This window comes from Triticum urartu, chromosome 7A (genome assembly GCF_056163025.1).
Source record: "Triticum urartu cultivar PI428250 chromosome 7A, HENAU_Tu73, whole genome shotgun sequence".
In the NCBI taxonomy this organism is placed as follows: domain Eukaryota; kingdom Viridiplantae; phylum Streptophyta; class Magnoliopsida; order Poales; family Poaceae; genus Triticum; species Triticum urartu.
Window position 1 is genome coordinate 697,252,448 of NC_141879.1, and position 13,201 is coordinate 697,265,648.

At 45.1% G+C, this 13,201-nt stretch overlaps 1 pseudogene; it reads right to left on the reverse strand.

Moving 5' to 3' along the window:
• Positions 1-12,104: 12,104 nt before the first annotated feature.
• LOC147961715 (transcription factor IBH1-like 1) lies at positions 12,105-12,841 on the reverse strand (annotated as a pseudogene).
• Positions 12,842-13,201: the final 360 nt, after the last annotated feature.

Consider the following 13,201-nt stretch of genomic DNA (forward strand, 5'->3'; position numbering starts at 1 on the left):
ATGTACTTGCCGGTGGTAAGTATTAGTAATGTCGATCGATAGGTACTAGAAACAGGGGCACTCCTGCTGTTTAAATAGGACTAGTCTTCGGCATGTAGTGTCATCAATGATGTACATGCTGTCGGCGATCGCCTTAATACAGTAAGCAGGCGTGTGCTCATATTCTTCCGTGATGATGATGTGTTGTCGTACACTAGGCATGGACGTAGAACGGACAAGTACGGATTGAGATGTCCACATGCTTAAGGTCTCCCAAGCTCATAATGGTGTACATAATTACTGAGCTGGGTAGCTTCCCCAGTGATTATCGACAGAAATGGTTTGAAAAATAGAAAAGGAGTTGGCTGGTACGGGCGTTACATGTACGCAACAAAAAACATCATATGTTTTTCGACAAAGAGAATATATTAACATTGCGAAGATAACATCATACATTTTTTGAGAAAAAATATATATTAATATCGTGAAGAGGCCCGCCATAGTGATCAACTCCTCTCAGTAGCAGCACACAAACCACTATCAAAGACAACACCCAAAAATAAAAAAAGGTCTTCAAAAGCGACGCCTTTAAGAAGAGAACAGTGTACAAGTGCCATCATCGTTTGATCCAAGATTTTATGTTTTCACCCTGGAGAAAGTCTGACCTCTCAAAACAAAACATCATACATGACAGCTAACATACGTAGACATTTTCTAGGTGTCGATCTTGCATCAAAAGCATGATGCATCATCACGCATTGCATGTGCGTTTACTACGTAGTATTATCATTGTTTACTACGTAGCATTATCATTGTGTGTTGTCGTATGCTGGGTATGGCCGTATGGATACAAGATGGACACGTATGATCCAAGATGTCCACAGGCCTGCTTAGGGTCACGTACTTGAAGCCTGGAGCGCATGATGATCGATGACAACAAACATATAAACACAAAAAATGGTTTTGCAATGAACCGGAGGGAAAGACAAGACGCGCGCACATGGCCGCACATGCAGCGCCAAGGGCAGCGCGAACAGGATGGGGTTGTGTTGACGTGCATGCGAAGCAGCTGATGCATCGTGTAGTCATGTAGGAGTATAGAATATTTTTTTGGCGGGGGCAGGAGTACATGGTAGGTCCGATTTCCTCAAATGTCGCAAAAGTGTAAGTGAAGTTCAGTGTATGTATGTAGTCTTGACCATATTTAATCTACTGATGTGGAGGAAGCTTAGGAACCTGGCCGGCGAGGCGGCGAGCCGGTGACCATGGATGAACCATGGTAACTTCGAGTTTCTTGGCATCAAGATTGAAGAGACCTGCCTTAGCAGCAGCTTGACGGCAAGATCTGTACAGACTATAGCTAGGGAGCAATTCTATGCAGAACTACAGGTTGAGCTAGTACTACGTAGTAGGTGAGTAGGTGTGTGCGTGCATTGATTGATGCTAGTTCCTTGAAACAATGGATGCACGTGGATGCATGAGCATTGGAGTGCATGGTGCATGCGGCAGGGCAACAGCTTAACCCATTGCCCGAGGAAAGGCAGGCTGTGCTGCGGGCCGCGAACATCTTCTCATGGCATGGGATCTGTTGATTTGTCCGGAACATCGGGGTTGTGCATGCTTGCACATGATCTGATGATTTCCCTTCTTCAACCAATGCACGTTATCGTTATAGGCGTCTGTCTGGGGAGTGTGTCAACGTGCCTACGTGGATTGAACACTATTTTTTTCTAAAGAAAAGACACTCAAATGTATGTCAGAGCATCTACAACTGGACTGGGCTATTTTATTCTTCTATACATCGACGAACTTCAAACCGTCATTTATCTGTGCGTGCATGTATGGCCTTGAAATTGTCCAGTTGATGTATCTCGTCCACAGGGATGGATCAAGGGACTACCTTCTATTTGGCACAAGGTCTGTTTTAATTGGACAGAAATGCATATGTTTAGTGGTGATGGACATGGAGAATGAAAAGAGAATAAGGACGAGAGTCAGCGATGGGCCGTGTCCGACACGGCGGACTACCCGAACATGTGCAAACACCCGAATATCCTTCCCATATATAGGCTGAGTTTGAGAGTTTGTAGAAAACTCTGCCATATACGCATAAGCGGGGGTCTAGTTGGGTAGACTCCCCCCCCCCCCCTCTCTCTCTTGTCCGGACACTGTCCGGGTTGTCCGGAACATATAGGAACAAAGAGGGGAGAAGTAGATTCTCTTAGATCTAATAATTTTGAAGGAAAGCAATAGCCAGTATAACGGAAAGACAATTGGAGGCAAAACAACTTAAAAAATGAAATTACATTAAAAAATATATACTAGTCTTCTTCTTCTTTCGATTGTACGCCGTTTTGCCGAAGATTGAAAAGTGCACTCAACCAACAGGAAGAAAGGACCATATGCAAAGGCACTCGCCATGCCAAGCTTTAAAGACCTCAATAGCCACTTGCCGCTCAAAACGACAAATAGAAATCGTTGAAGAAACATCAGTCGGCTTTGAGATAGCTTACCGCTCATGCTGTGTGGTCAAACAAGAGGACTATAATTGCAGTTGTTCTAGAATTTCTTCTAGCCTGTTCATTCCATGCACCAGAACATTATTCAGCAATGGCGCAGAGGGTAGAGATGTAGTGCAACACCTCACACACACACAGATAAATATTTCCCTAATGCCTCCCAAATCAAATTTTTTTTTAATAGTGTGTTGTGCAATATATGTTACAAATTTCAACAAAACATGACTTCCATGAGTAATACCGAGGGGAATTTCTTCCAGGATTACTACCTCCATGGTGGAAAGCTCACTTGAGATAAATGTCATATATGTACCTCTTTTAGTCTACTGCTCGCTATCTTGGCACTACTAACCATCGTAGATGGGAGCTATTTATATACACACATGCTAATTGGGATCTAGGAAGAAACAAAGTTGATAATAACTCATCAATAAGGTGGGCGATAGTGTGTAGCACTTAAGAGCATCTATAGTGGTTGGTAAGACTATCTTATGTTAAGTCTGTCACATAATGGCTATAAAAATATGATGTACAATGAGTTAACTCTTTCTCTTAGTGTTACTAAGTACCTAATATATGTTGAGGGATATCATTGTTAGACATCATCTCTTAATTATGAGAAATCAAGTATTTTTAATTCTTTCTCATTTCACTCTCCTCCAGCTCCACATTTATCCTCTTGAAACATGATTTGCCCCACTTCATAAATAAAGGGCCGCATCCAAACAACAAGTCAAATGCAGGAAAGAAGATAAAAAGGTCTTCTCGGAGGAGTTATTTCCTGCAACCCGAAAAAAGAAAATAAAAAAGGGGATACAAGGGTCGTCGGAGACAACCGATCAACGGTTAAGAGGCGAAGCGAGTTGACGCCTACCACTATAAGATTAATCACTCCGCCTAGCCCATCCATGTCCCACTGCGTAGAGAGTGGGTGCCACTACAAAAGAGGCATCTCCTCCCAAAAGAACAAAGAAAATCATGATATATATATATATATATATATATATATATATATATGTGTGTGTGTGTGTGTGTGTGTGTGTGTGTGTGTGTGTGTGTGTGTGTGTGTTGGAATTTTGTCTATTTTGGGCCTAGCCCAATAGCGGTTTCAGAAATTCCTAATAAATCCTAGAGGTCCACGCAGCCCATTCGTGCAAGGCAAGAGGTGGAACTAAAGTTTAGTCCCACATTGCTAGTTTAGAGGGAGTTGGACCTCTTTATAAGGAAGGCTCTTTCTCCACATGTATGAGGATGAGAATAAGAGAGACATCCACGCGCGCTCCTCCTCCGCCGCCCGCCTCGCCTCGCCTCGCCACGCCACGCCACGCCACGCCACGACGCGCCACGCCACGCCACGACGCGGGTTACGGGAATGAGTCGAGCAGATACGCACCAGAACTACTTCTTCCTCTCGCCAGCGCAATCTTCCCCGACGTCGACAATACGTGTTCTTGCTCTTTCTGTTAGAGGTCCTGTCGCAGTTCTTTGCTCTAGTGTCTGTCCTACATATGATAGGTTCTACGCCATATATGCAACCTCTTCTACTATCTGCTTTAGACATGTTTGGTTGCAGTTCATATATGCAGATGTTATTTACCTTCTCTCTGTCAGATCGCATGACTACTTTTATCCATGTTATGTTAGTCATGCTTTATCTAATATTTCTATTAATAAAATCATTTAGTAAATTGCTCATATTTCCAACAATCCAAAAACTTTATTATAGGCAATTTACCCCGAGTGGTTTTGATGCTTCCATGAAACCTCCTATGTTTGAAGGTATCCACTAGAAGAGGTGGCGCGTGAGAGCAGTCTTATGGTTTCAAACCATGAGTTGCTATGACGCCACTCTTGGCAAATCTGAAGGAGAGCTTGATGCTCAACAGGCACAAGTTTTTCAAAAAATGGATACTCTGTTTAAGGCTGCTCTCTTGAGTGTTCTTGGTGAGAACATAGTTGATGCTTATGCGTCAATTGATAATGGAAAAGATATGTGGGATGCACTCGAGACCAAGTTTGGGGTCTCGGATGCTGGCACTGAGCTGTACATCATGGAGCAATTCTATGATTACAGGATGACTGAAGAGCGCTCCGTGGTTGAGCAAGCTCATGAGACACAGTCATTTGCTAGAGAACTTGAGCACTTTAGTTGTATGCTACCGGACAAGTTTGTTGCCGGGGGTATCATCACTAAGCTTCCTCCTTCCTGGAGGAACTTTGCTACCTTACTGAAGCATAAGAGAAGGGAGTTTTCCGTCCCGGATCTCATTGGCACTCTTGATGTGGAAGAAAAGGCGAGAGCAAAGGACACACGTGCTCGAGGTATTGAGGGAGGATTTAGTGCCAATCTGGTACAGAAGAAGAACTTCCAGCCCCACAAGTTCAAGAACAAGGGCAAATTTGATGGTAAAGCAAAGTCTGATGGGAAGAACAAGGCTGTGCAACACACGAACTTCAAGAAGAAGAATGACAAGAAGAAAGGTGTTTGTCATGTGTGTGGGGATCTTGATCATTGGGCTCCTAGTTGCCCTAATCGCTGTGACAAGTGTCATCCTGGGAAAGGCGGCAAGACCACTAATGTTGTCATTGGAGACAGTGACATGAAGGATGCTGGGTATGGTATATTTCCCACTATTCTTTCAGTATGTCATTCTCCTGATTGGTTGATTGACACGGGTGCTAATGTGCATGTATTGTTGGGGAACGTTGCAGAAAATAAATTTTTTCTACGCTTCACCAAGATCAATCTATGGAGTCATCTAGCAACGAGAGAGAGGAGTGCATCAACATACCCTTGTAGATCATGAGCGGAAGCGTTCAAGTGAACGGGGTTGAGGGAGTCGTACTCGTCGTGATCCAAATCACCGATGACCAAGTGCTGAACGGACGGCACCTCCGCGTTCAACACACGTACGGTTGGGGAAGACGTCTCCTCCTTCTTGATCCAGCAAGGGGGAGGGAGAGGTTGATGGAGATCCAGCAGCACGACGGCGTGGTGGTGGAAGTAGCGGGATCCCAGCAGGGCTTCGCCAAGCGCAAGCGGGGAGGAGATGTGTTACGGAGGGAGAGGGAGGCGCCAAGAGCAAGGGTGCGGCTGCCCTCCCTCCCCTCTTTATATAGGGGCCCTGAGGGGGGAGGGGCGCCGGCCCTAGGAGATCCAATCTCCATGGGGGGCAGCGGCCAAGGGGGTGGCTTCCCCCCCAAGCCAAGTGGGGCGCCCCCCCACCCCTAGGGTTTCCAACCCTAGGCGTAGGGGAGGCCCAAGGGGGGCGCACCAGCCCATCAGGGGCTGGTTCCCCTTCCCACTTCAGCCCCTGGGGCCCTCCGGGATAGGTGGCCCCACCCGGTGGACCCTCGGGACCCTTCTGGTGGTCCCGGTACAATACCGATGACCCCCAAAACTTTCCCGATGGCCGAAACTAGACTTCCTATATATAAATCTTTACCTCCGGACCAATCCGGAACTCCTTGTGACGTCTGAGATCTCATCCGGGACTCCAAACAACTTTCGGGTTACCGCATACAAATATCTCTATAACCCTAGCGTCACCGAACCTTAAGTGTGTAGACCCTATGGGTTCGGGAGACACACAGACATGGCCGAGACGACTCTCCGGTCAATAACCAACAACGGGATCTGGATACCCATGTTGGCTCCCACATGCTCCTCGATGATCTCATCGGATGAACCACGATATCGAGGATTCAAGTAATCCCGTATACAATTCCCTTTGTCAATCGATACGTTACTTGCCCGAGATTCGATCGTCGGTATCCCAATACCTCGTTCAATCTCGTTACCGGCAAGTCACTTTACTCGTACCGTAATGCATGATCCCGTGACCAAACACTTGTTCACATTGAGCTCATTATGATGATGCATTACTGAGTGGGCCTAGAGATACCTCTCCGTCATACGGAGTGACAAATCCCAGTCTCGATCCGTGTCAACCCAACAGATACTTTCGGGGATACCTGTAGTATACCTTTATAGTCACCCAGTTACGTTGTGACGTTTGGTACACCCAAAGCATTCCCACGGCATCCGGAAGTTACACGATCTCATGGTCTAAGGAAATGATACTTGACATTGGAAAAGCTCTAGAAAACGAACTACACGATCTTGTGCTATGCTTAGGATTGGGTCTTGTCCATCACATCATTCTCCTAATGATGTGATCCCGTTATCAATGACATCTAATGTCCATAGTCAGGAAACCAGGACTATCTGTTGATCAACGAGCTAGTCAACTAGAGGCTCACAAGGGACATGTTGTGGTCTATGTATTCACACATGTATTACGATTTCCAGATAACACAATTATAGCATGAACAATAGAAAATTATCATGAATAAGGAAATATAATAATAATCATTTTATTATTGCCTCTAGGGCATATTTCCAACATGTATGCGGTGATATTTCCATGTTTTCATCTTATCAGACCGCAGGGACTTCAACCATGCTGATGGGCAACGGTTCAAGTGCTTCTATTCATGGTGTTGGCACGGTTGATCTGAAGTTTACTTCGGGGAAGGTCGTGCGGCTGAAGAACGTGCATTATGTCCCCTCCGTCAATAAAAATCTTGTTAGCGGATCTCTTCTATGTAGAGATGGCTACAAGCTTGTCTTTGAGTCGAATAAATTTGTAATATCCAAGTATGGAACCTTTGTTGGTAAAGGCTATGAGTCAGGAGGCCTGTTTCGTTTATCCTTATCAGATGTTTGCAATAAAGTTGTTAATCATATTTGCAACAATAGTGAATCAAATGTGTAGCATTCACGTCTTTGTCATGTTAACTTTGGTTGCATGTCGCGACTAGCGAAGCTGAACTTAATATCTAGTTTCACCACTGTCAAAGGATCTAAGTGTCAAGTGTGTGTGCAAGCTAAGCAACCTCGTAAGTCTCATGTGACTGCGGAAACGAGAAATCATGCACCACTGGAACTCATACATTCAGATCTATGTGAAATGAATGGTGTTTTGACGAAAGATGGAAAAAATATTTCATGACGTTAATTGACGACTCCACTAGATACTGCTGTGTGTATCTTCTGAAATCTAAGGATGAGGCTTTGAACTTTTTCAAGATCTATAAAGCTGAAGTGGAAAACCAACTTGATCGAAAAATCAAGAGGCTTAGGTCCGACCGTGGTGGAGAGCATTTTTCCAATGAATTTGATGCTTTTTGTGCGGAACATGGTATAATCAATGAGAGGACGCATCCCTATTCACCTCAGTAAAATGGTGTAGCCGAAAGAAAGAACCATACTCTAGCTGATTTGGTTAACGCCATGTTAGACACATCGGGTCTCTCCAAGGCATGGTGGGGGGAGGTGATATTGACTACATGTCATGTCCTAAACCGAGTTCCCATAAAGAACAAAGAGATAACTCCATTCGAGGAATGGGAGAAGAAAAGATTAAAGCTCTCTTATCTACGAACCTGGGGTTGTTTGGCGAAAGTCAATGTGCCAATTCCAAAGAAGCGCAAGCTTAGACCAAAGATCGTGGATTGTGTTTTCCTGGGATATGCTTTTCATAGAATTGGTTATAGATTCTTGGCTGTAAAATTTGAGGTACCTAACATGCATGTCGGTACGATCATGGAGTCAAATGATGCAATGTTCTTTGAAGATATCTTTCCCAGGAAGGATATGGCCACCTCATTTAATTAGGAGATGCCTAGTTCAAAGAATCAGGAACCAGTTACAATTACTGAACCTGCCATTTTGATGGAATACTTCGAAAATCCTGTGGAGGAGAACAATGAAGTTCCTACTAGGAGCAAGAGACAGAGTCCTACAAAGTCCTTGGTGATGATTTTCTCGTGTATCTCCTAGATGACACTCCCAGTTCTATTTCAGAGGCCTGTGCATCTGAACATGCTGACTACTAGAAGGAAGCGGTTCGTATCGAGATGGATTCCATCTTGGCGAATGAAACTTGGGAGATAACTGATCGTCCTTATGGGTGCAAGCCTATAGGATGCAAATGGGTATTCAAGAAGAAGCTTAGGCCTGATGGTACTATCAAAAAGTACAAGTCTCGGCTCGTGGCTAAGGGTTATACCCAAAAGGAAGGTGAAGACTTCTTTGATACTTACTCACCTATGGCTCGACTTACCACTATTAGAGTTCTACTTTCACTAGCTGCCTCACATGGTCTTCTCGTTCATCAAATGGATGTTAAGACTGCTTTCCTAAATGGAGAGTTGGACGAGGAAATTTATATGGAACAACCAGATGGGTTTGTACTAGATGGTCAGGAAGGGAAAGTGTGCAAGTTGCTAAAGTCTTTGTATGGACTTAAGCAAGCACCCAAGCAGTGGCATGAGAAGTTTGAAAGAATTTTAACAGCTGCAGGCTTTGTTGTAAACGAAGTTGACAAATGTGTGTACTATCGCCATGGTGGGGGCGAGGGAGTTATCCTTTGCTTGTATGTTGATGACATACTGATTTTCGGAACAAATCTGAATGTTATTAAGGAGGTCAAGGTCCTATCTCGCTGCTTTGAGATGAAGGATTTAGGAGTGGCCGATGTCATTCTGAACATCAAGTTGTTGAGAGACGATGATGGTGGGATTACATTGCTTCAATCTCACTATGTGGAAAAGATCTTGAGTCGCTTTGGCTATAGTGACTGCAAGCCCTCTCCAACAACATATGATGCGAGTGTGTTACTTCGAAAGAATCGAAGAATTGCTAGAGATCAATTGAAATATTCTCAGATTATTGGCTCGCTTATGTACTTAGCCAGTGCTACAAGACCTGACATCTCTTTTGTTGTTAGCAAACTGAGTCGGTTTGTCTCAAATCCAGGAGATGTGCATTGGAAAGCTCTAGAGAGAGTTTTGCGTTATTTGAAAGGCACTGCGAATTATGGAATTCACTACACCGGGCACCCAAAGGTGCTTGAAGGGCATAGTGACTCAAACTGGATCTCAGATGCTGATGAGATAAAGGCCACGAGCGGATATGTATTCACTCATGGAGGTGGTGCTGTTTCTTGGAAGTCTTGCAAGCAGACCATCTTAACGAGGTCAACAATGGAAGCAGAACTCTCACAGAACTAGATACAGCTACGGTCGAAGCAAATTGGCTTCGTCGGCTCTTCAATGACTTGCCGGTTGTTGAGAAACCTGTACCGGGTATCCCGATGAACTGCGACAATCAAACTGTAATCACGAAAGTAAGCAGCTCAAAGGATAACATGAAGTCATCAAGACACGTTTAGAGAACGTTAAAGTCTGTCAGGAAAATGAGAAACTCCGGAGTTATTGCATTGGATTATATCCAAACGTCTAAAAATCTGGCAGATCGTTTCACTAAGGGTCTATCATGCAATGTGATAGATAATGCATCGAGAGAGATGGGTATGAGACCCACAATATGAGTTGTTCACAGTGGTAACCTAGTCTATGTGATCGGAGATCCCGTGAATTAGATGTGGAAGACAAGCTGCTGGTCAACTGAGAGGAGAGTATCCTTACTATTAACAATATCACTCCATGAAGATGCAATACTCTCCTAATCTGCATGACAGGTTGATGTATATCTTAATGTGTTCTAAGTGGCTCATTGAAGCAGAGATGTCGTCCTGCAGAATATCTTTTGAAGAACGCACCTATATGAGTCTGATTGTTAAACGTCGCAATCTATGAGAGTAGGGTTCTCTCTAGTAAACTCATGAAAGGTCTCGGAGTATGACGCATAAGTTCCACCCGCGGGGAAGACCCACGGTAGCCACGTAACATTCAAGGCTTTATGTGAAACTAGATTCCCAGAAAATTTGCAGTTCAAGGCCCAGTCCACTGTTCAAGTTGCTTACTAGTGTAGCATAGAGTTCTAGGTGGAAGTTCAACTTAACAGTCTCCACTGCAGTACCAGTACATAAAACAGTGTTTTGGAACCAAAGGCAAATTTTGTGTGCCTCTGGGATTTGGTGGGGGATTGCTGGAATTTTGTCTATTTTGGGCCTAGCTCAATAGTAGTTTTAGAAATTCCTAATAAATCCTAGAGGCCCACGCATCCCATTCGTGCAAAGCAAGAGGTGGAACTAAAGTTTAGTCCCACATTACTAGTTTAGAGGGAGTTGGACCTCTTTATAAGGGATGCTCTTTCGCCACATGTATGAGGATGAGAACAAGAGGGACATCCACGCGCGCTCCTCCTCCATCACCCGCCGCGCTGCGGGTTGCGGGGCCGAGCCGATGTCTAAATTTTTGCCACGCACGATGGGTATACGAAAGGTCACGCGGAAGCTGAAACGTTTTGTTGTAGTGGAGATTGAATACGAATGGCGCACCTCTTCGCCTGCTGCCTGTTCATTTCATCTCCCTCATTCCTTGATCTCCCGGCGTAGCCTCTCGCCTCCTTCTCTTGCGCCTATAAAAGCAAGGTCGCTCCTCTCAGAGATACGCACCAGAACTACTTCTTCCTCTCGCCACCGGTTCCTATCGCTGAGCTGGTGCTGTCTTCCTCGTCCCGGCTTGCGGCGTGCACCATGAGTCGGGACAGTAGGCCTCCGAAACCGCACCTCTTTGAGTCCTATACGGGAGAAGGGTGATAAGGTTTTTGGGGAGCGCTCAGCGCGACTACTGACTTCTTCGTCACGGACGCCCCGGACTCCGATGACTTCTTCCCCGACGTCGACAACCTTCTCGACGACATGGCTGGCGAGGACACCGACCCTAAGTCCAGTGCTACTGCTGCTGCTGTCCCGTACGTGTTCTTGCTCTTTCTGTTAGAGGTCCTGTCGTAGTTCTTTGCTCTAGTGTCTGTCCTACATATGATAGGTTCTACGCCATATATGCAACCTCTTCTACTATCTGCTTTAGACATGTTTGGTTGCAGTTCATATATGCAGATGTTATTTACCTTCTCTCTGTCAGATCGCATGACTACTTTTATCCATGTTATATTAGTCATGCTTTATCTAATATTTCTATTAATAAAATTATTTGGTAAATTGCTCATATTTCCAACAATATGTACTTCACCACTCCCTGTTCATCAATCATCATGGAGACCATGTCATTCTTTTTGCAAAGGCACCGGCACGCCACCACCTCATACTAAATAATGCCTCCTTTTCTGCAAGTGGACGCTGAGACCTGGAATCACTGCATGTCGTTGAGCGACCTATTAGTAACTTACACAATGAAAATCAGCGGTAATGAGACTGGATTTTCTACTCTCGGATATACTACACCCGAGTTAGCAAAAAAGTTGAAAAAAGTTTATCAAACGAAATCCAAAAAATCTGAAATTTTGCTACATCAAACATTATCATATGTTTGAGGTTCTTGCCAAGTTTCATCGAAAAATAATATCTGAGGAGCTCTCACCCAAAAAAAAAAACAAAATCGCTGCTGAAAGTTTTGTGCACTGTTTGAGCAGTGATTTTGTTATTTTTGATGAGACCTCCTCAGATGTTATTTTTAGATGAAATTTTGCAAGAACCTCAGCCGCGTGATAATGTTTCCTGTCCCAAAATTTCAGATTTTTTGGACAATGTTTGATCACAATTTTTCAATCTTTTGCTAACTCGGGTGTACTACACCCCAGAGTAGCCACTACTTTCCGTAAATGGAATTGAGCAACTAAAGTTTTGACGAACCAGCCGAGCCATCGAGCTGGATCTTTACATGGCTTCGGAGGGCCGGCGGAGTACGTCGACCTGAGCACGCAGGTGAACGGCATAGTCCATCGCCTCGCAGAGCAGGGTGACCTCGTCGACTGCGGAGTCCCGGCCTCCTGGTATCACCTCCCTCAGCGTCGTCATCCTCCTCCTCACCAGCCTCCCCACAACGTTGCTCCTCTTGCAGCTGCGGCACCTCCTCATGATCCTCCGGCACCTCTGTACCTTGCACGCTCTGGACGCCGGATCCAAGATGGCCTTGGGCCACCTCGCTCCGCCGCCATGCGCAGTCGCCATAGCGACGTCCATGGAGGACTTGACGGCGCGCTTCCTCTCGTGGAGGCTACTGGTGCCGCCGAAGGACGTGTTCGGGCGTGCCTGTAGCTGGAGGCGGAGGAGGAGGTTCTTCACGAAGGCCTGCTTGAAGGACTTGGTGCTGGTGCTAGGACCTTGCATGGTTGTTTCTGTTCTTTTGCTAGAGTAGAGACAGGATGTACTTGCTGTGATAAGTAATGTCGATGGATGATATGATGTACTTGCTGGCGCAGAAACATGGGCGCTCCTGCTGCTTAAATAAGACTGGTCTCCGGCATGTGGTGTCACTAAGTAGTACCTTAATTGAACATGTATGTCCCATATACTCCCTCTAGTCCAATATGTAGTGCGCATGGTTTGAGGCTCCAAGACCAAGGCATGACGTGGAGATGTACTTCTAGACCATAGTAACCCTGCATGCACACTCTCCGTACATAGCCATGTGGATGTGCTGCATCTCCAGTGAAAAGCTAGGGGTAATTCTTGTCCAAAGTGCTTCATACGCACTACATTGTGGAATTCTTGCAAGAAACTAATACGCACTACATTGTCCAAAGTCTCTGATTCATAATCTCTCACTCATGCATGAATGATTTTTACTGTTGATGTTGGATATTAATGCTCCTCCTTTTCATGATGTATACCCTGTGTCGGCGACTTGAAGCTCAAAAGTATAGAACCACATGCTCATGGCATTTATTTGTGACCGCCGAGCACATTCTTCCCTGCTGTCGACGTGCTCTT